Source organism: Lemur catta, unplaced genomic scaffold (genome assembly GCF_020740605.2).
Source record: "Lemur catta isolate mLemCat1 unplaced genomic scaffold, mLemCat1.pri scaffold_41_ctg1, whole genome shotgun sequence".
Lineage (NCBI taxonomy): Eukaryota > Metazoa > Chordata > Mammalia > Primates > Lemuridae > Lemur > Lemur catta.
In genome coordinates this window covers 327,184-346,151 of record NW_025423849.1, presented here as the reverse complement: position 1 = coordinate 346,151, position 18,968 = coordinate 327,184, and positions in this window count along the sequence as shown.

Sequence of the window (18,968 nt, the reverse complement as noted above, 5' to 3'; positions counted from 1 at the left end):
TGTTAGGGTTAGGGTGAGCCTCAGCCCTAAGATAGTGTTAGAGTTAGGATTAGGGTTAGCATCAGCCCTAGGATAGTGTTAGGGTTAGGGTTAACAGAAACCCTAGGATAGTGTTAGGGTTAGGGTTAGGGTTATCATCAGGCCTAGGATAGTGTTAGGGTTAGGGTTAGGGTTAGCATCAGTTCAAGGATATTGTTAGGGTTAGCGTTAGGGTTAGCATCTGCCCTAGGATAGTGTTAGGGTTAGGGTTAGGGTTAGCATCAGCCCAAGGATAGTGTTAGGGTTAGGGTTAGCATCAGCCCTAGGATAGTGTTAGGGTTAGGGTTAGGGTTAGCATCAGGCCCAGGATAGTGTTAGGGTTAGGGTTAGCATCAGCCCAAGGATAGTGTTAGGGTTAGGGTTAGGGTTAGCATCAGCCCTAGGATAGTGTTAGGGTTAGGGTTAGCATCAGCCCTAGGATAGTGTTAGGGTTAGGGTTAGGGTTAGCATCAGCCCTAGGATAGTGTTAGGGTTAGGGTTAGCATCAGCCCTAGGATAGTGTTAGGGTTAGTGTTAGGGTTAGAATCAGGCCTAGGATAGTGTTAGGGTTAGGGTTAGCATCAGCCCTAGGATAGTGTTAGGGTTAGGGTTAGGGTTAGCATCAGCCGTAGGATAGTGTAAGGGTTAGGGTTAGCGTCAGCCCTAAGATAGTGTTAGAGTTAGGGTTAGGGTTAGCATCAGCCCTAGGATAATGTTAGGGTTAGGGTTAGGGTTAGCATCAGCCCTAGGATAGTGTTAGGGTTAGGGTTAACATAAACCCTAGGATAGTGTTAGCGTTAGGGTTAGGCTTATCATCAGGCCTAGGATAGTGTTAGGGTTAGGGTTTGGGTTAGCATGAGTTCAAGGATAGTGTTAGGGTTAGCGTTAGGGTTAGCATCTGCCCTAGGATAGTGTTAGGGTTAGGGTTAGGGTTAGCATCAGCCCAAGGATAGTGTTAGGGTTAGGGTTAGCATCAGCCCTAGGATAGTGTTAGGGTTAGAGTTAGGGTTAGCATCAAGCCCAGGATAGTGTTAGGGTTAGGGTTAGCATCAGCCCAAGTATAGTGTTAGGGTTAGGGTTAGGGTTAGCATCAGCCCTAGGATAGTGTTAGGGTTAGGGATAGGGTTAGCATCAGCCTAGGATAGTGTTAGGGTAAGGGTTAGGGTTAGCATCAGGCCTAGGATAGTGTTAGGGTTACGGTTAGAATCAGCCCTAGGATAGTGTTAGGGTTAGTGTTAAGTTTAGCATCAGCCCTAGGATAGTGTTAGGGTTAGGGTTAGCATCAACCCTAGGATAGTGTTTGGGTTAGGGTTAGGGTTAGCATCAACCCTAGGATAGTGTTAGGGTTAGGGTTAGCCTCAGCCCTAGGAGAGTGTTAGGGTTACGGATAGGGTTAGCATCACTCCTAGGATAGTGTTAGGGTTACGGTTAGGGTTAGCATCAGCCCTAGGATAGTGTTAGGGTTAGGGTTAGCATCAGGCCTAGGATAGTGTTAGGGTTAGGGTTAGCATCAGCCCTAGGATAGTGTTAGGGTTAGGGTTAGGGTTAGCATCAGCCTAGGATAGTGTTAGGGTTAGGGTTAGGGTTATCATCAGGCCTAGGATAGTGTTAGGGTTACGGTTAGCATCAGCCCTAGGATAGTGTTAGGGTTAGGGTTAGGGTTAGCATCAGGCCTAGGATAGTGTTAGTGTTAGGGTTAGCATCAGCCCGAGGATAGTGTTAGGGTTAGGGTTAGGGTTAGCATCAGCCCTAGGATAGTGTTAGGGTTAGGGTTAGGGTTAGCATCAGCCCTTGGAGAGTGTAAGGGATAGGGTTAGGGTTAGCATCAGCCCTAGGATAGTGTTAGTGTTAGGGTTAGCATCAGCCCTAGGATAGTGTTAGGGTTAGGGTTAGGGTTAGCATCCGCCCTAGGATAGTGTTAGGTTTAGGGTTAGGGTTAGCATCAGCCCTAGGATAGTGTTAGGGTTAGGGTTAACATAAACCCTAGGATAGTGTTAGGGTTAGGGTTAGAGTTATCATCAGGCCTAGGATAGTGTTATGGTTAGGGTTAGGGTTAGCATCAGTTCAAGGATAGGGTTAGGGTTAGCGTTAGGGTTAGCATCAGCCCTAGGATAGTATTAGGGTTAGGGTTAGGGTTAGCATCAGCCCTAGGATAGTGTTAGGGTTAGGGTTAGCATCAGCCCTAGGATAGTGTCAGGGTTAGGGTTAGGGTTATCATCAGGCCTAGGATAGTGTTAGGGTTAGGGTTAGCATCAGCCCTAGGATAGTGTTAGGGTTAGGGTTAGGGTTAGCATCAGCCCTAGGATAGTGTTAGTGTTAGGGTTAGCATGAGCCCTAGGATAGTGTTAGGGTTAGGGTTAGGGTTAGCATCAGGCCTAGGATAGTGTTAGGGTTAGGGTTAGCATCAGCCCTAGGATAGTGTTAGGGTTAGGGTTAGGGTTAGCATCAGCCGTAGGATAGTGTTAGGGTTAGGGTTAGCCTCAGCCCTAAGATAGTGTTAGAGTTAGGGTTAGGGTTGGCATCAGCCCTAGTATAACGTTAAGGGTTAGGGTTAGGGTTAGCATCAGCCCTAGGATAGTGTTAGTGTTAGGGTTAGCATCAGCCCTAGGATAGTGTTAGGGTTAGGGTTAGGGTTAGCATCCGCCCTAGGATAGTGTAAGGGTTAGGGTTAGGGTTAGCATCAGCCCTAGGATAGTGTTAGGGTTAGGGTTAACATAAACCCTAGGATAGTGTTAGGGTTAGGGTTAGGGTTATCATCAGGACTAGGATAGTGTTAGGGTTAGGGTTAGGGTTAGCATCAGCCCAAGGATAGTGTTAGGGTTAGGGTTAGCATCAGCCCTAGGATAGTGTTAGGGTTAGGGTTAGGGTTAGCATCAGGCCCAGGATAGTGTTAGGGTTAGGGTTAGCATCAGCCCAAGGATAGTGTTAGGGTTAGGGTTAGGGTTAGCATCAGCCCTAGGATAGTGTTAGGGTTAGGGTTAGCATCAACCCTAGGATAGTGTTTGTGTTAGGGTTAGGGTTAGCCTCAGCCCTAGGAGAGTGTTAGGGTTAGGGTTAGGGTTAGCATCAGCCCTAGGATAGTGTTAGGGTTAGGGTTAGCATCAGACCTAGGATAGTGTCAGGGTTAGGGTTAGGGTTATCATCAGGCCTAGGATAGTGTTAGGGTTAGGGTTAGCATCTGCCCGAGGATAGTGTTAGGGTTAGGGTTAGGGTTAGCATCAGCCCTAGGATAGTGTTAGGGTTAGGGTTAGCATCAGCCCTAGGATAGTGTTAGGGTTAGGGTTAGGGTTAGCATCAGGCCTAGGATAGTGTTAGGGTTAGGGTTAGCATCAACCCTAGGATAGTGTTAGGGTTAGGGTTAAGGTTAGCATCAGCCGTAGGATAGTGTTAGGGTTAGGGTTAGCCTCAGCCCTAAGATAGTGTTAGGGTTAGGGTTAGGGTTAGCATCAGCCCTAGGATAGTGTTTGGGTTAGGGTTAGCATCAACCCTAGGATAGTGTTTGGGTTAGGGTTAGGGTTAGGATCAGCCGTAGGATAGTGTTAGTGTTAGGGTTAGCCTCAGCCCTAGGAGAGTGTTAGGGTTAGGGATAGGGTTAGCATCATGCCTAGGATAGTGTTAGGGTTAGGGTTAGGGTTAGCATCAGCCCTAGGATACTGTTAGGGTTAGGGTTAGGGTTAGCATCAGCCCTAGGATAGTGTTAGGGTTATGGTTTGGTTTAGCATCAGCCCTAGGATAGTGTTAGGGTAAGGGTTAGGGGTAGCATCAGGCCTAGGATAGTGTTAGGGTTACGGTTAGAATCAGCCCTAGGATAGTGTTAGGGTTAGGGTTAAGTTTAGAATCAGCCCTAGGATAGTGTTAGGGTTAGGGTTAGGGTTAGCATCAGCCCTAGGATAGTGTTAGGGTTAGGGTTAGGGTTAGCATCAGCCCTAGGATAATGTTAGGGTTAGGGTTAGGGTTAGCATCAGCCCTAGGATATTGTTAGGGTTAGGGTTAACATAAACCCTAGGATAGTGTTAGGGTTGGGGTTAGGCTTATCATCAGGCCTAGGATAGTGTTAGGGTTAGGGTTTGGGTTAGCATGAGTTCAAGGATAGTGTTAGGGTTAGCGTTAGGGTTAGCATCTTCCCTAGGATAGTGTTAGGGTTAGGGTTAGGGTTAGCATCAGCCAAAGGATAGTGTTAGGGTTAGGGTTAGCACAAGCCCTAGGTTAGTGTTAGGATTAGGGTTAGGGTTAGCATCAAGCCCAGGATAGTGTTAGGGTTAGGGTTAGCATCAGCCCAAGTATAGTGTTAGAGTTAGGGTTAGGGTTAGCATCAGCCCTAGGATAGTGTTAGGGTTAGGGATAGCATCAGCCCTAGGATAGTGTTAGGGTTAGTGTTAGGGTTAGCATCAGGCCTAGGATAGTGTTAGGGTTAGGGTTAGCATCAGCCCTAGGATAGTTTTAGGGTTAGGGTTAGGGTTAGCATCAGCCGTAGGATAGTGTTAGGGTTAGGGTGAGCCTCAGCCCTAAGATAGTGTTAGAGTTAGGATTAGGGTTAGCATCAGCCCTAGGATAATGTTAAGGGTTAGGGTTAGGGTTAGCATCAGCCCTAGGATAGTGTTAGTGTTAGGGTTAGCATCAGCCCTAGGATAGTGTTAGGGTTAGGGTTAGGGTTAGCATCAGCCCTAGGATAGTGTTAGGGTTAGGGTTAACAGAAACCCTAGGATAGTGTTAGGGTTAGGATTAGGGTTATCATCAGGCCTAGGATAGTGTTAGGGTTAGGGTTAGGGTTAGCATCAGTTCAAGGATATTGTTAGGGTTAGCGTTAGGGTTAGCATCTGCCCTAGGATAGTGTTAGGGTTAGGGTTAGGGTTAGCATCAGCCCAAGGATAGTGTTAGGGTTAGGGTTAGCATCAGCCCTAGGATAGTGTTAGGGTTAGGGTTAGGGTTAGCATCAGGCCCAGGATAGTGTTAGGGTTAGGGTTAGCATCAGCCCAAGGATAGTGTTAGGGTTAGGGTTAGGGTTAGCATCAGCCCTAGGATAGTGTTAGGGTTAGGGTTAGCATCAGCCCTAGGATAGTGTTAGGGTTAGGGTTAGGGTTAGCATCAGCCCTAGGATAGTGTTAGGGTTAGGGTTAGCCTCAGCCCTAGGAGAGTGTTAGGGTTACGGATAGGGTTAGCATCACTCCTAGGATAGTGTTAGGGTTACGGTTAGGGTTAGCATCAGCCCTAGGATAGTGTTAGGGTTAGGGTTAGCATCAGGCCTAGGATAGTGTTAGGGTTAGGGTTAGCATCAGCCCTAGGATAGTGTTAGGGTTAGGGTTAGGGTTAGCATCAGCCTAGGATAGTGTTAGGGTAAGGATTAGGGTTAGCATCAGGCCTAGGATAGTGTTAGGTTTACGGTTAGAATCAGCCCTAGGATAGTGTTAGGGTTAGGGTTAAGTTTAGCATCAGCCCTAGGATAGTGTTAGGGTTAGGGTTAGGGTTAGCATCAGCCCTAGGATATTGTTAGGGTTAGGGTTAGGGTTATCATCAGGCCTAGGATAGTGTTAGGGTTACGGTTAGCATCAGCCCTAGGATAGTGTTAGGGTTTGGGTTAGGGTTAGCATCAGGCCTAGGATAGTGTTAGTGTTAGGGTTAGCATCAGCCCGAGGATAGTGTTAGGGTTAGGGTTAGGGTTAGCATCAGCCCTAGGATAGTGTTAGGGTTAGGGTTAGGGTTAGCATGAGCCCTTGGAGAGTGTAAGGGATAGGGTTAGGGTTAGCATCAGCCGTAGGATAGTGTTAGTGTTAGGGTTAGCATCAGCCCTAGGATAGTGTTAGGGTTAGGGTTAGGGTTAGCATCCGCCCTAGGATAGCGTTAGGTTTAGGGTTAGGGTTAGCATCAGCCCTAGGATAGTGTTAGGGTTAGGGTTAACATAAACCCTAGGATAGTATTAGGGTTAGGGTTAGAGTTATCATCAGGCCTAGGATAGTGTTATGGTTAGGGTTAGGGTTAGCATCAGTTCAAGGATAGTGTTAGGGTTAGCGTTAGGGTTAGCATCAGCCCTAGGATAGTATTAGGGTTAGGGTTAGGGTTAGCATCAGCCCTAGGATAGTGTTAGGGTTAGGGTTAGCATCAGCCCTACGATAGTGTCAGGGTTAGGGATAGGGTTATCATCAGGCCTAGGATAGTGTTAGGGTTAGGGTTAGCATCAGCCCTAGGATAGTGTTAGGGTTAGGGTTAGGGTTAGCATCAGCCCTAGGATAGTGTTAGTGTTAGGGTTAGCATGAGCCCTAGGATAGTGTTAGGGTTAGGGTTAGGGTTAGCATCAGGCCTAGGATAGTGTTAGGGTTAGGGTTAGCATCAACCCTAGGATAGTGTTAGGGTTAGGGTTAGGGTTAGCATCAGCCGTAGGATAGTGTTAGGGTTAGGGTTAGCCTCAGCCCTAAGATAGTGTTAGAGTTAGGGTTAGGGTTGGCATCAGCCCTAGTATAACGTTAAGGGTTAGGGTTAGGGTTAGCATCAGCCCTAGGATAGTGTTAGTGTTAGGGTTAGCATCAGCCCTAGGATAGTGTTAGGGTTAGGGTTAGGGTTAGCATCCGCCCTAGGATAGTGTAAGGGTTAGGGTTAGGGTTAGCATCAGCCCTAGGATAGTGTTAGGGTTAGGGTTAACATAAACCCTAGGATAGTGTTAGGGTTAGGGTTAGGGTTATCATCAGGACTAGGATAGTGTTAGGGTTAGGGTTAGGGTTAGCATCAGTTCAAGGATAGTGTTAGGGTTAGCGTTAGGGTTAGCATCTGCCCTAGGATAGTGTTAGGGTTAGGGTTAGGGTTAGCATCAGCCCAAGGATAGTGTTAGGGTTAGGGTTAGCATCAGCCCTAGGATAGTGTTAGGGTTAGGGTTAGGGTTAGCATCAGGCCCAGGATAGTGTTAGGGTTAGGGTTAGCATCAGCCCAAGGATAGTGTTAGGGTTAGGGTTAGGGTTAGCATCAGCCCTAGGATAGTGTTAGGGTTAGGGTTAGCATCAACCCTAGGATAGTGTTTGTGTTAGGGTTAGGGTTAGCCTCAGCCCTAGGAGAGTGTTAGGGTTAGGGTTAGGGTTAGCATCAGCCCTAGGATAGTGTTAGGGTTAGGGTTAGCATCAGACCTAGGATAGTGTCAGGGTTAGGGTTAGGGTTATCATCAGGCCTAGGATAGTGTTAGGGTTAGGGTTAGCATCTGCCCGAGGATAGTGTTAGGGTTAGGGTTAGGGTTAGCATCAGCCCTAGGATAGTGTTAGGGTTAGGGTTAGCATCAGCCCTAGGATAGTGTTAGGGTTAGGGTTAGGGTTAGCATCAGGCCTAGGATAGTGTTAGGGTTAGGGTTAGCATCAACCCTAGGATAGTGTTAGGGTTAGGGTTAAGGTTAGCATCAGCCGTAGGATAGTGTTAGGGTTAGGGTTAGCCTCAGCCCTAAGATAGTGTTAGAGTTAGGGTTAGGGTTAGCATCAGCCCTAGGATAACGTTAAGGGTTAGGGTTAGGGTTAGCATCAGCCCTAGGATAGTGTTAGTGTTAGGGTTAGCATCAGCCCTAGGATAGTGTTAGGGTTAGGGTTAGGGTTAGCATCCGCCCTAGGATAGTGTTAGGGTTAGGGTTAGGGTTAACATCAGCTCTAGGATAGTGTTAGGGTTAGGGATAACATAAACCCTAGGATAGTGTTAGGGTTAGGGTTAGGGTTATCATCAGGACTAGGATAGTGTTAGGGTTAGGGTTAGGGTTAGCATCAGTTCAAGGATAGTGTTAGGGTTAGCGTTAGGGTTAGCATTTGCCCTAGGATAGTGTTAGGGTTAGGGTTAGGGTTAGCATCAGCCCAAGGATAGTGTTAGGGTTAGGGTTAGCATCAGCCCTAGGATAGTGTTAGGGTTAGGGTTAGGGTTAGCATCAGGCCCAGGATAGTGTTAGGGTTAGGGTTAGCATCAGCCCAAGGATAGTGTTAGGGTTAGGGTTAGGGTTAGCATCAGCCCTAGGATAGTGTTTGGGTTAGGGTTAGCATCAACCGTAGGATAGTGTTTGGGTTAGGGTTAGGGTTAGGATCAGCCGTAGGATAGTGTTAGTGTTAGGGTTAGCCTCAGCCCTAGGAGAGTGTTAGGGTTAGGGATAGGGTTAGCATCATGCCTAGGATAGTGTTAGGGTTAGGGTTAGGGTTAGCATCAGCCCTAGGATACTGTTAGGGTTAGGGTTAGGGTTAGCATCAGCCCTAGGATAGTGTTAGGGTTATGGTTTGGTTTAGCATCAGCCCTAGGATAGTGTTAGGGTAAGGGTTAGGGGTAGCATCAGGCCTAGGATAGTGTTAGGGTTACGGTTAGAATCAGCCCTAGGATAGTGTTAGGGTTAGGGTTAAGTTTAGAATCAGCCCTAGGATAGTGTTAGCGTTAGGGTTAGGGTTAGCATCAGCCCTAGGATAGTGTTAGGGTTAGGGTTAGGGTTAGCATCAGCCCTAGGATAATGTTAGGGTTAGGGTTAGGGTTAGCATCAGCCCTAGGATATTGTTAGGGTTAGGGTTAACATAAACCCTAGGATAGTGTTAGGGTTGGGGTTAGGCTTATCATCAGGCCTAGGATAGTGGTAGGGTTAGGGTTTGGGTTAGCATGAGTTCAAGGATAGTGTTAGGGTTAGCGTTAGGGTTAGCATCTTCCCTAGGATAGTGTTAGGGTTAGGGTTAGGGTTAGCATCAGCCAAAGGATAGTGTTAGGGTTAGGGTTAGCACAAGCCCTAGGTTAGTGTTAGGATTAGGGTTAGGGTTAGCATCAAGCCCAGGATAGTGTTAGGGTTAGGGTTAGCATCAGCCCAAGTATAGTGTTAGAGTTAGGGTTAGGGTTAGCATCAGCCCTAGGATAGTGTTAGGGTTAGGGATAGCATCAGCCCTAGGATAGTGTTAGGGTTAGGGTTAGGGTTAGCATCAGGCCTAGGATAGTGTTAGGGTTAGGGTTAGCATCAGCCCTAGGATAGTTTTAGGGTTAGGGTTAGGGTTAGCATCAGCCGTAGGATAGTGTTAGGGTTAGGGTGAGCCTCAGCCCTAAGATAGTGTTAGAGTTAGGATTAGGGTTAGCATCAGCCCTAGGATAATGTTAAGGGTTAGGGTTAGGGTTAGCATCAGCCCTAGGATAGTGTTAGTGTTAGGGTTAGCATCAGCCCTAGGATAGTGTTAGGGTTAGGGTTAGGGTTAGCATCAGCCCTAGGATAGTGTTAGGGTTAGGGTTAACAGAAACCCTAGGATAGTGTTAGGGTTAGGATTAGGGTTATCATCAGGCCTAGGATAGTGTTAGGGTTAGGGTTAGGGTTAGCATCAGTTCAAGGATATTGTTAGGGTTAGCGTTAGGGTTAGCATCTGCCCTAGGATAGTGTTAGGGTTAGGGTTAGGGTTAGCATCAGCCCAAGGATAGTGTTAGGGTTAGGGTTAGCATCAGCCCTAGGATAGTGTTAGGGTTAGGGTTAGGGTTAGCATCAGGCCCAGGATAGTGTTAGGGTTAGGGTTAGCATCAGCCCAAGGATAGTGTTAGGGTTAGGGTTAGGGTTAGCATCAGCCCTAGGATAGTGTTAGGGTTAGGGTTAGCATCAGCCCTAGGATAGTGTTAGGGTTAGGGTTAGGGTTAGCATCAGCCCTAGGATAGTGTTAGGGTTAGGGTTAGCATCAGCCCTAGGATAGTGTTAGGGTTAGTGTTAGGGTTAGAATCAGGCCTAGGATAGTGTTAGGGTTAGGGTTAGCATCAGCCCTAGGATAGTGTTAGGGTTAGGGTTAGGGTTAGCATCAGCCGTAGGATAGTGTAAGGGTTAGGGTTAGCGTCAGCACTAAGATAGTGTTAGAGTTAGGGTTAGGGTTAGCATCAGCCCTAGGATAATGTTAGGGTTAGGGTTAGGGTTAGCATCAGCCCTAGGATAGTGTTAGGGTTAGGGTTAACATAAACCCTAGGATAGTGTTAGCGTTAGGGTTAGGCTTATCATCAGGCCTAGGATAGTGTTAGGGTTAGGGTTTGGGTTAGCATGAGTTCAAGGATAGTGTTAGGGTTAGCGTTAGGGTTAGCATCTGCCCTAGGATAGTGTTAGGGTTAGGGTTAGGGTTAGCATCAGCCCAAGGATAGTGTTAGGGTTAGGGTTAGCATCAGCCCTAGGATAGTGTTAGGGTTAGAGTTAGGGTTAGCATCAAGCCCAGGATAGTGTTAGGGTTAGGGTTAGCATCAGCCCAAGTATAGTGTTAGGGTTAGGGTTAGGGTTAGCATCAGCCCTAGGATAGTGTTAGGGTTAGGGTTAGGGTTAGCATCAGCCTAGGATAGTGTTAGGGTAAGGGTTAGGGTTAGCATCAGGCCTAGGATAGTGTTAGGGTTACGGTTAGAATCAGCCCTAGGATAGTGTTACGGTTAGTGTTAAGTTTAGCATCAGCCCTAGGATAGTGTTAGGGTTAGGGTTAGGGTTAGCATCAGCCCTAGGATAGTGTTAGGGTTAGGGTTAGGGTTAGCATCAGGCCTAGGATAGTGTTAGGGTTAGGGTTAGCATCAGCCCGAGGATAGTGTTAGGGTTAGGGTTAGGGTTAGCATCAGCCCTAGGATAGTGTTAGGGTTAGGGTTAGGGTTAGCATCAGCCCTTGGAGAGTGTTAGGGTTAGGGTTAGGGTTAGAATCAGCCCTAGGATAGTGTTAGTGTTAGGGTTAGCATCAGCCCTAGGATAGTGTTAGGGTTAGGGTTAGGGTTAGCATCCGCCCTAGGATAGTGTTAGGTTTAGGGTTACGGTTAGCATCAGCCCTAGGATAGTGTTAGGGTTAGGGTTAGCATCAGCCCTAGGATAGTGTCAGGGTTAGTGTTAGGGTTATCATCAGGCCTAGGATAGTGTTAGGGTTAGGGTTAGCATCAGCCCTAGGATAGTGTTAGGGTTAGGGTTAGGGTTAGCATCAGCCCTAGGATAGTGTTAGGGTTAGGGTTAGCATCAGTCCTAGGATAGTGTTAGGGTTAGGGTTAGGGTTAGCATCAGCCCTAGGATAGTGTTAGGGTTAGGGTTAGCCTCAGCCCTAAGATAGTGTTAGAGTTAGGGTTAGGGTTAGCATCAGCCCTAGGATAGTGTTAGGGTTAGGGTTAGGGTTAGCATCAGCCCTAGGATAGTGTTAGGGTTAGGGTTAGCATCAGCCCTAGGATAGTGTTAGGGTTAGGGTTAGGGTTAGCATCAGCCGTAGGATAGTGTAAGGGTTAGGGTTAGCCTCAGCCCTAAGATAGTGTTAGAGTTAGGGTTAGGGTTAGCATCAGCCCTAGGATAATGTTAGGGTTAGGGTTAGGGTTAGCATCAGCCCTAGGATAGTGTTAGGGTTAGGGTTAACATAAACCCTAGGATAGTGTTAGGGTTATGGTTTGGTTTAGCATCAGCCCTAGGATAGTGTTAGGGTAAGGGTTAGGGGTAGCATCAGGCCTAGGATAGTGTTAGGGTTAGGGTTAAGTTTAGAATCAGCCCTAGGATAGTGTTAGGGTTAGGGTTAGGGTTAGCATCAGCCCTAGGATAGTGTTAGGGTTAGGGTTAGGGTTAGGGTTAGCATCAGCCCTAGGATAATGTTAGGGTTAGGGTTAGGGTTAGCATCAGCCCTAGGATATTGTTAGGGTTAGGGTTAACATAAACCCTAGGATAGTGTTAGGGTTGGGGTTAGGCTTATCATCAGGCCTAGGATAGTGTTAGGGTTAGGGTTTGGGTTAGCATGAGTTCAAGGATAGTGTTAGGGTTAGCGTTAGGGTTAGCATCTTCCCTAGGATAGTGTTAGGGTTAGGGTTAGGGTTAGCATCAGCCAAAGGATAGTGTTAGGGTTAGGGTTAGCACAAGCCCTAGGTAAGTGTTAGGATTAGGGTTAGGGTTAGCATCAAGCCCAGGATAGTGTTAGGGTTAGGGTTAGCATCAGCCCAAGTATAGTCTTAGAGTTAGGGTTAGGGTTAGCATCAGCCCTAGGATAGTGTTAGGGTTAGGGATAGCATCAGCCCTAGGATAGTGTTAGGGTTAGGGTTAGGGTTAGCATCAGGCCTAGGATAGTGTTAGGGTTAGGGTTAGCATCAGCCCTAGGATAGTTTTAGGGTTAGGGTTAGGGTTAGCATCAGTCGTAGGATAGTGTTAGGGTTAGGGTGAGCCTCAGCCCTAAGATAGTGTTAGAGTTAGGATTAGGGTTAGCATCAGCCCTAGGATAATGTTAAGGGTTAGGGTTAGGGTTAGCATCAGCCCTAGGATAGTGTTAGTGTTAGGGTTAGCATCAGCCCTAGGATAGTGTTAGGGTTAGGGTTAGGGTTAGCATCAGCCCTAGGATAGTGTTAGGGTTAGGGTTAACAGAAACCCTAGGATAGTGTTAGGGTTAGGGTTAGGGTTATCATCAGGCCTAGGATAGTGTTAGGGTTAGGGTTAGGGTTAGCATCAGTTCAAGGATATTGTTAGGGTTAGCGTTAGGGTTAGCATCTGCCCTAGGATAGTGTTAGGGTTAGGGTTAGGGTTAGCATCAGCCCAAGGATAGTGTTAGGGTTAGGGTTAGCATCAGCCCTAGGATAGTGTTAGGCTTAGGGTTAGGGTTAGCATCAGGCCCAGGATAGTGTTAGGGTTAGGGTTAGCATCAGCCCAAGGATAGTGTTAGGGTTAGGGTTAGGGTTAGCATCAGCCCTAGGATAGTGTTAGGGTTAGGGTTAGCATCAGCCCTAGGATAGTGTTAGGGTTAGGGTTAGGGTTAGCATCAGCCCTAGGATAGTGTTAGGGTTAGGGTTAGCATCAGCCCTAGGATAGTGTTAGGGTTAGTGTTAGGGTTAGAATCAGGCCTAGGATAGTGTTAGGGTTAGGGTTAGCATCAGCCCTAGGATAGTGTTAGGGTTAGGGTTAGGGTTAGCATCAGCCGTAGGATAGTGTAAGGGTTAGGGTTAGCGTCAGCCCTAAGATAGTGTTAGAGTTAGGGTTAGGGTTAGCATCAGCCCTAGGATAATGTTAGGGTTAGGGTTAGGGTTAGCATCAGCCCTAGGATAGTGTTAGGGTTAGGGTTAACATAAACCCTAGGATAGTGTTAGGGTTAGGGTTAGGCTTATCATCAGGCCTAGGATAGTGTTAGGGTTAGGGTTTGGGTTAGCATGAGTTCAAGGATAGTGTTAGGGTTAGCGTTAGGGTTAGCATCTGCCCTAGGATAGTGTTAGGGTTAGGGTTAGGGTTAGCATCAGCCCAAGGATAGTGTTAGGGTTAGGGTTAGCATCAGCCCTAGGATAGTGTTAGGGTTAGAGTTAGGGTTAGCATCAAGCCCAGGATAGTGTTAGGGTTAGGGTTAGCATCAGCCCAAGTATAGTGTTAGGGTTAGGGTTAGGGTTAGCATCAGCCCTAGGATAGTGTTAGGGTTAGGGTTAGGGTTAGCATCAGCCTAGGATAGTGTTAGGGTAAGGGTTAGGGTTAGCATCAGGCCTAGGATAGTGTTAGGGTTACGGTTAGAATCAGCCCTAGGATAGTGTTAGGGTTAGTGTTAAGTTTAGCATCAGCCCTAGGATAGTGTTAGGGTTAGGGTTAGGGTTAGCATCAGCCCTAGGATATTGTTAGGGTTAGGGTTAGGGTTATCATCAGGCCTAGGATAGTGTTAGGGTTAGGGTTAGCATCAGCCCTAGGATAGTGTTAGGGTTAGGGTTAGGGTTAGCATCAGGCCTAGGATAGTGTTAGGGTTAGGGTTAGCATCAGCCCGAGGATAGTGTTAGGGTTAGGGTTAGGGTTAGCATCAGCCCTAGGATAGTGTTAGGGTTAGGGTTAGGGTTAGCATCAGCCCTTGGAGAGTGTTAGGGTTAGGGTTAGGGTTAGAATCAGCCCTAGGATAGTGTTAGTGTTAGGGTTAGCATCAGCCCTAGGATAGTGTTAGGGTTAGGGTTAGGGTTAGCATCCGCCCTAGGATAGTGTTATGTTTAGGGTTACGGTTAGCATCAGCCCTAGGATAGTGTTAGGGTTAGGGTTAGCATCAGCCCTAGGATAGTGTCAGGGTTAGGGTTAGGGTTATCATCAGGCCTAGGATAGTGTTAGGGTTAGGGTTAGCATCAGCCCTAGGATAGTGTTAGGGTTAGGGTTAGGGTTAGCATCAGCCCTAGGATAGTGTTAGGGTTAGGGTTAGCATCAGTCCTAGGATAGTGTTAGGGTTAGGGTTAGGGTTAGCATCAGCCCTAGGATAGTGTTAGGGTTAGGGTTAGCCTCAGCCCTAAGATAGTGTTAGAGTTAGGGTTAGGGTTAGCATCAGCCCTAGGATAGTGTTAGGGTTAGGGTTAGGGTTAGCATCAGCCCTAGGATAGTGTTAGGGTTAGGGTTAGCATCAGCCCTAGGATAGTGTTAGGGTTAGGGTTAGGGTTAGCATCAGCCGTAGGATAGTGTAAGGGTTAGGGTTAGCCTCAGCGCTAAGATAGTGTTAGAGTTAGGGTTAGGGTTAGCATCAGCCCTAGGATAATGTTAGGGTTAGGGTTAGGGTTAGCATCAGCCCTAGGATAGTGTTAGGGTTAGGGTTAACATAAACCCTAGGATAGTGTTAGGGTTAGGGTTAGGCTTATCATCAGGCCTAGGATAGTGTTAGGGTTAGGGTTTGGGTTAGCATGAGTTCAAGGATAGTGTTAGGGTTAGGGTTAGCATCAGCCCTAGGATAGTGTTAGGGTTAGAGTTAGGGTTAGCATCAAGCCCAGGATAGTGTTAGGGTTAGGGTTAGCATCAGCCCAAGTATAGTGTTAGGGTTAGAGTTAGGGTTAGCATCAAGCCCAGGATAGTGTTAGGGTTAGGGTTAGCATCAGCCCAAGTATAGTGTTAGGGTTAGGGTTACGGTTAGCATCAGCCCTAGGATAGTGTTAGGGTTAGGGTTAGCATCAACCCTAGGATAGTGTTTGGGTTAGGGTTAGGGTTAGCATCAACCCTAGGATAGTGTTAGGGTTAGGGTTAGCCTCAGCCCTAGGAGAGTGTTAGGGTTACGGATAGGGTTAGCATCACTCCTAGGATAGTGTTAGGGTTACGGTTAGGGTTAGCATCAGCCCTAGGATAGTGTTAGGGTTAGGGTTAGCATCAGGCCTAGGATAGTGTTAGGGTTAGGGTTAGCATCAGCCCTAGGATAGTGTTAGGGTTAGGGTTAGGGTTAGCATCAGCCTAGGATAGTGTTAGTGTAAGGGTTAGGGTTAGCATCAGGCCTAGGATAGTGTTAGGTTTACGGTTAGAATCAGCCCTAGGATAGTGTTAGGGTTAGGGTTAAGTTTAGCATCAGCCCTAGGATAGTGTTAGGGTTAGGGTTAGGGTTAGCATCAGCCCTAGGATATTGTTAGGGTTAGGGTTAGGGTTATCATCAGGCCTAGGATAGTGTTAGGGTTAGGGTTAGCATCAGCCCTAGGATAGTGTTAGGGTTAGGGTTAGGGTTAGCATCAGGCCTAGGATAGTGTTAGTGTTAGGGTTAGCATCAGCCCGAGGATAGTGTTAGGGTTAGGGTTAGGGTTAGCATCAGCCCTAGGATAGTGTTAGGGTTAGGGTTAGGGTTAGCATCAGCCCTTGGAGAGTGTAAGGGATAGGGTTAGGGTTAGCATCAGCCCTAGGATAGTGTTAGTGTTAGGGTTAGCATCAGCCCTAGGATAGTGTTAGGGTTAGGGTTAGGGTTAGCATCCGCCCTAGGATAGTGTTAGGTTTAGGGTTAGGGTTAGCATCAGCCCTAGGATAGTGTTAGGGTTAGGGTTAACATAAACCCTAGGATAGTGTTAGGGTTAGGGTTAGGGTTATCATCAGGCCTAGGATAGTGTTATGGTTAGGGTTAGGGTTAGCATCAGTTCAAGGATAGTGTTAGGGTTAGCGTTAGGGTTAGCATCAGCCCTAGGATAGTATTAGGGTTAGGGTTAGGGTTAGCATCAGCCCTAGGATAGTGTTAGGGTTAGGGTTAGCATCAGCCCTAGGATAGTGTCAGGGTTAGGGTTAGGGTTATCATCAGGCCTAGGATAGTGTTAGGGTTAGGGTTAGCATCAGCCCTAGGATAGTGTTAGGGTTAGGGTTAGGGTTAGCATCAGCCCTAGGATAGTGTTAGTGTTAGGGTTAGCATGAGCCCTAGGATAGTGTTAGGGTTAGGGTTAGGGTTAGCATCAGGCCTAGGATAGTGTTAGGGTTAGGGTTAGCATCAACCCTAGGATAGTGTTAGGGTTAGGGTTAGGGTTAGCATCAGCCGTAGGATAGTGTTAGGGTTAGGGTTAGCCTCAGCCCTAAGATAGTGTTAGAGTTAGGGTTAGGGTTAGCATCAGCCCTAGTATAACGTTAAGGGTTAGGGTTAGGGTTAGCATCAGCCCTAGGATAGTGTTAGTGTTAGGGTTAGCATCAGCCCTAGGATAGTGTTAGGGTTAGGGTTAGGGTTAGCATCCGCCCTAGGATAGTGTAAGGGTTAGGGTTAGGGTTAGCATCAGCCCTAGGATAGTGTTAGGGTTAGGGTTAACATAAACCCTAGGATAGTGTTAGGGTTAGGGTTAGGGTTATCATCAGGACTAGGATAGTGTTAGGGTTAGGGTTAGGGTTAGCATCAGTTCAAGGATAGTGTTAGGGTTAGCGTTAGGGTTAGCATCTGCCCTAGGATAGTGTTAGGGTTAGGGTTAGGGTTAGCATCAGCCCAAGGATAGTGTTAGGGTTAGGGTTAGCATCAGCCCTAGGATAGTGTTAGGGTTAGGGTTAGGGTTAGCATCAGGCCCAGGATAGTGTTAGGGTTAGGGTTAGCATCAGCCCAAGGATAGTGTTAGGGTTAGGGTTAGGGTTAGCATCAGCCCTAGGATAGTGTTAGGGTTAGGGTTAGCATCAACCCTAGGATAGTGTTTGTGTTAGGGTTAGGGTTAGCATCAGCCCTAGGATAGTGTTAGGGTTAGGGTTAGCCTCAGCCCTAGGAGAGTGTTAGGGTTAGGGATAGGGTTAGCATCAGGCCTAGGATAGTGTTAGGGTTAGGGTTAGAGTTAGCATTAGCCCTAGGATAGTGTTAGGGTTACGGTTAGCATCAGGCCTAGGATAGTGTTAGGGTTAGGGTTAGCATCAGCCCTAGGATAGTGTTAGGGCTAGGGTTAGGGTTAGCATCAGCCCTAGGATAGTGTTAGGTTTATGGTTAGGTTTAGCATCAGCCCTAGGATAGTGTTAGGGTTAGGGTTAGCATCAGTTCAAGGATAGTGTTAGGGTTAGCGTTAGGGTTAGCATCAGCCCTAGGATAGTGTTAGGGTTAGGGTTAGGGTTAGCATCAGCCCTAGGATAGTGTTAGCGTTAGGGTTAGCATCAGACCTAGGATAGTGTCAGGGTTAGGGTTAGGGTTATCATCAGGCCTAGGATAGTGTTAGGGTTAGGGTTAGCATCAGCCCTAGGATAGTGTTAGGGTTAGGGTTAGGGTTAGCATCAGCCCTAGGATAGTGTTAGGGTTAGGGTTAGGGTTAGCATCAGGCCTAGGATAGTGTTAGGGTTAGGGTTAGCATCAACCCTAGGATAGTGTTAGGGTTAGGGTTAGGGTTAGCATCAGCCGTAGGATAGTGTTAGGGTTAGGGTTAGCCTCAGCCCTAAGATAGTGTTAGAGTTAGGGTTAGGGTTAGCATCAGCCCTAGGATAACGTTAAGGGTTAGGGTTAGGGTTAGCATCAGCCCTAGGATAGTGTTAGTGTTAGGGTTAGCATCAGCCCTAGGATAGTGTTAGGGTTAGGGTTAGGGTTAGCATCCGCCCTAGGATAGTGTTAGGGTTAGGGTTAGGGTTAGCATCAGCTCTAGGATAGTGTTAGGGTTAGGGTTAACATAAACCCTAGGATAGTGTTAGGGTTAGGGTTAGGGTTATCATCAGGACTAGGATAGTGTTAGGGTTAGGGTTAGGGTTAGCATCAGTTCAAGGATAGTGTTAGGGTTAGCGTTAGGGTTAGCATTTGCCCTAGGATAGTGTTAGGGTTAGGGTTAGGGTTAGCATCAGCCCAAGGATAGTGTTAGGGTTAGGGTTAGCATCAGCCCTAGGATAGTGTTATCGTTAGGGTTAGGGTTAGCATCAGGCCCAGGATAGTGTTAGGGTTAGGGTTAGCATCAGCCCAAGGATAGTGTTAGGGTTAGGGTTAGGGTTAGCATCAGCCCTAGGATAGTGTTTGGGTTAGGGTTAGCATCAACCCTAGGATAGTGTTTGGGTTAGGGTTAGGGTTAGGATCAGCCGTAGGATAGTGTTAGTGTTAGGGTTAGCCTCAGACCTAGGAGAGTGTTAGGGTTAGGGATAGGGTTAGCATCATGCCTAGGATAGTGTTAGGGTTAGGGTTAGGGTTAGCATCAGCCCTAGGATACTGTTAGGGTTAGGGTTAGGGTTAGCATCAGCCCTAGGATAGTGTTAGGGTTATGGTTTGGTTTAGCATCAGCCCTAGGATAGTGTTAGGGTAAGGGTTAGTGGTAGCATCAGGCCTAGGATAGTGTTAGGGTTACGGTTAGAATCAGCCCTAGGATAGTGTTAGGGTTAGGGTTAAGTTTAGAATCAGCCCTAGGATAGTGTTAGGGTTAGGGTTAGGGTTAGCATCAGCCCTAGGATAGTGTTAGGGTTAGGGTTAGGGTTAGCATCAGCCCTAGGATAATGTTAGGGTTAGGGTTAGGGTTAGCATCAGCCCTAGGATAGTGTTAGGGTTAGGGTTAACATGAACCCTAGGATAGTGTAAGGGTTAGGGTTAGGCTTATCATCAGGCCTAGGATAGTGTTAGGGTTAGGGTTTGGGTTAGCATGAGTTCAAGGATAGTGTTAGGGTTAGCGTTACGGTTAGCATCTTCCCTAGGATAGTGTTAGGGTTAGGGTTAGGGTTAGCATCAGCCCAAGGATAGTGTTAGGGTTAGGGTTAGCATCAGCCCTAGGTTAGTGTTAGGGTTAGGGTTAGGGTTAGCATCAAGCCCAGGATAGTGTTAGGGTTAGGGTTAGCATCAGCCCAAGTATAGTGTTAGAGTTAGGGTTAGGGTTAGCATCAGCCCTAGGATAGTGTTAGGGTTAGGGTTAGCATCAACCCTAGGATAGTG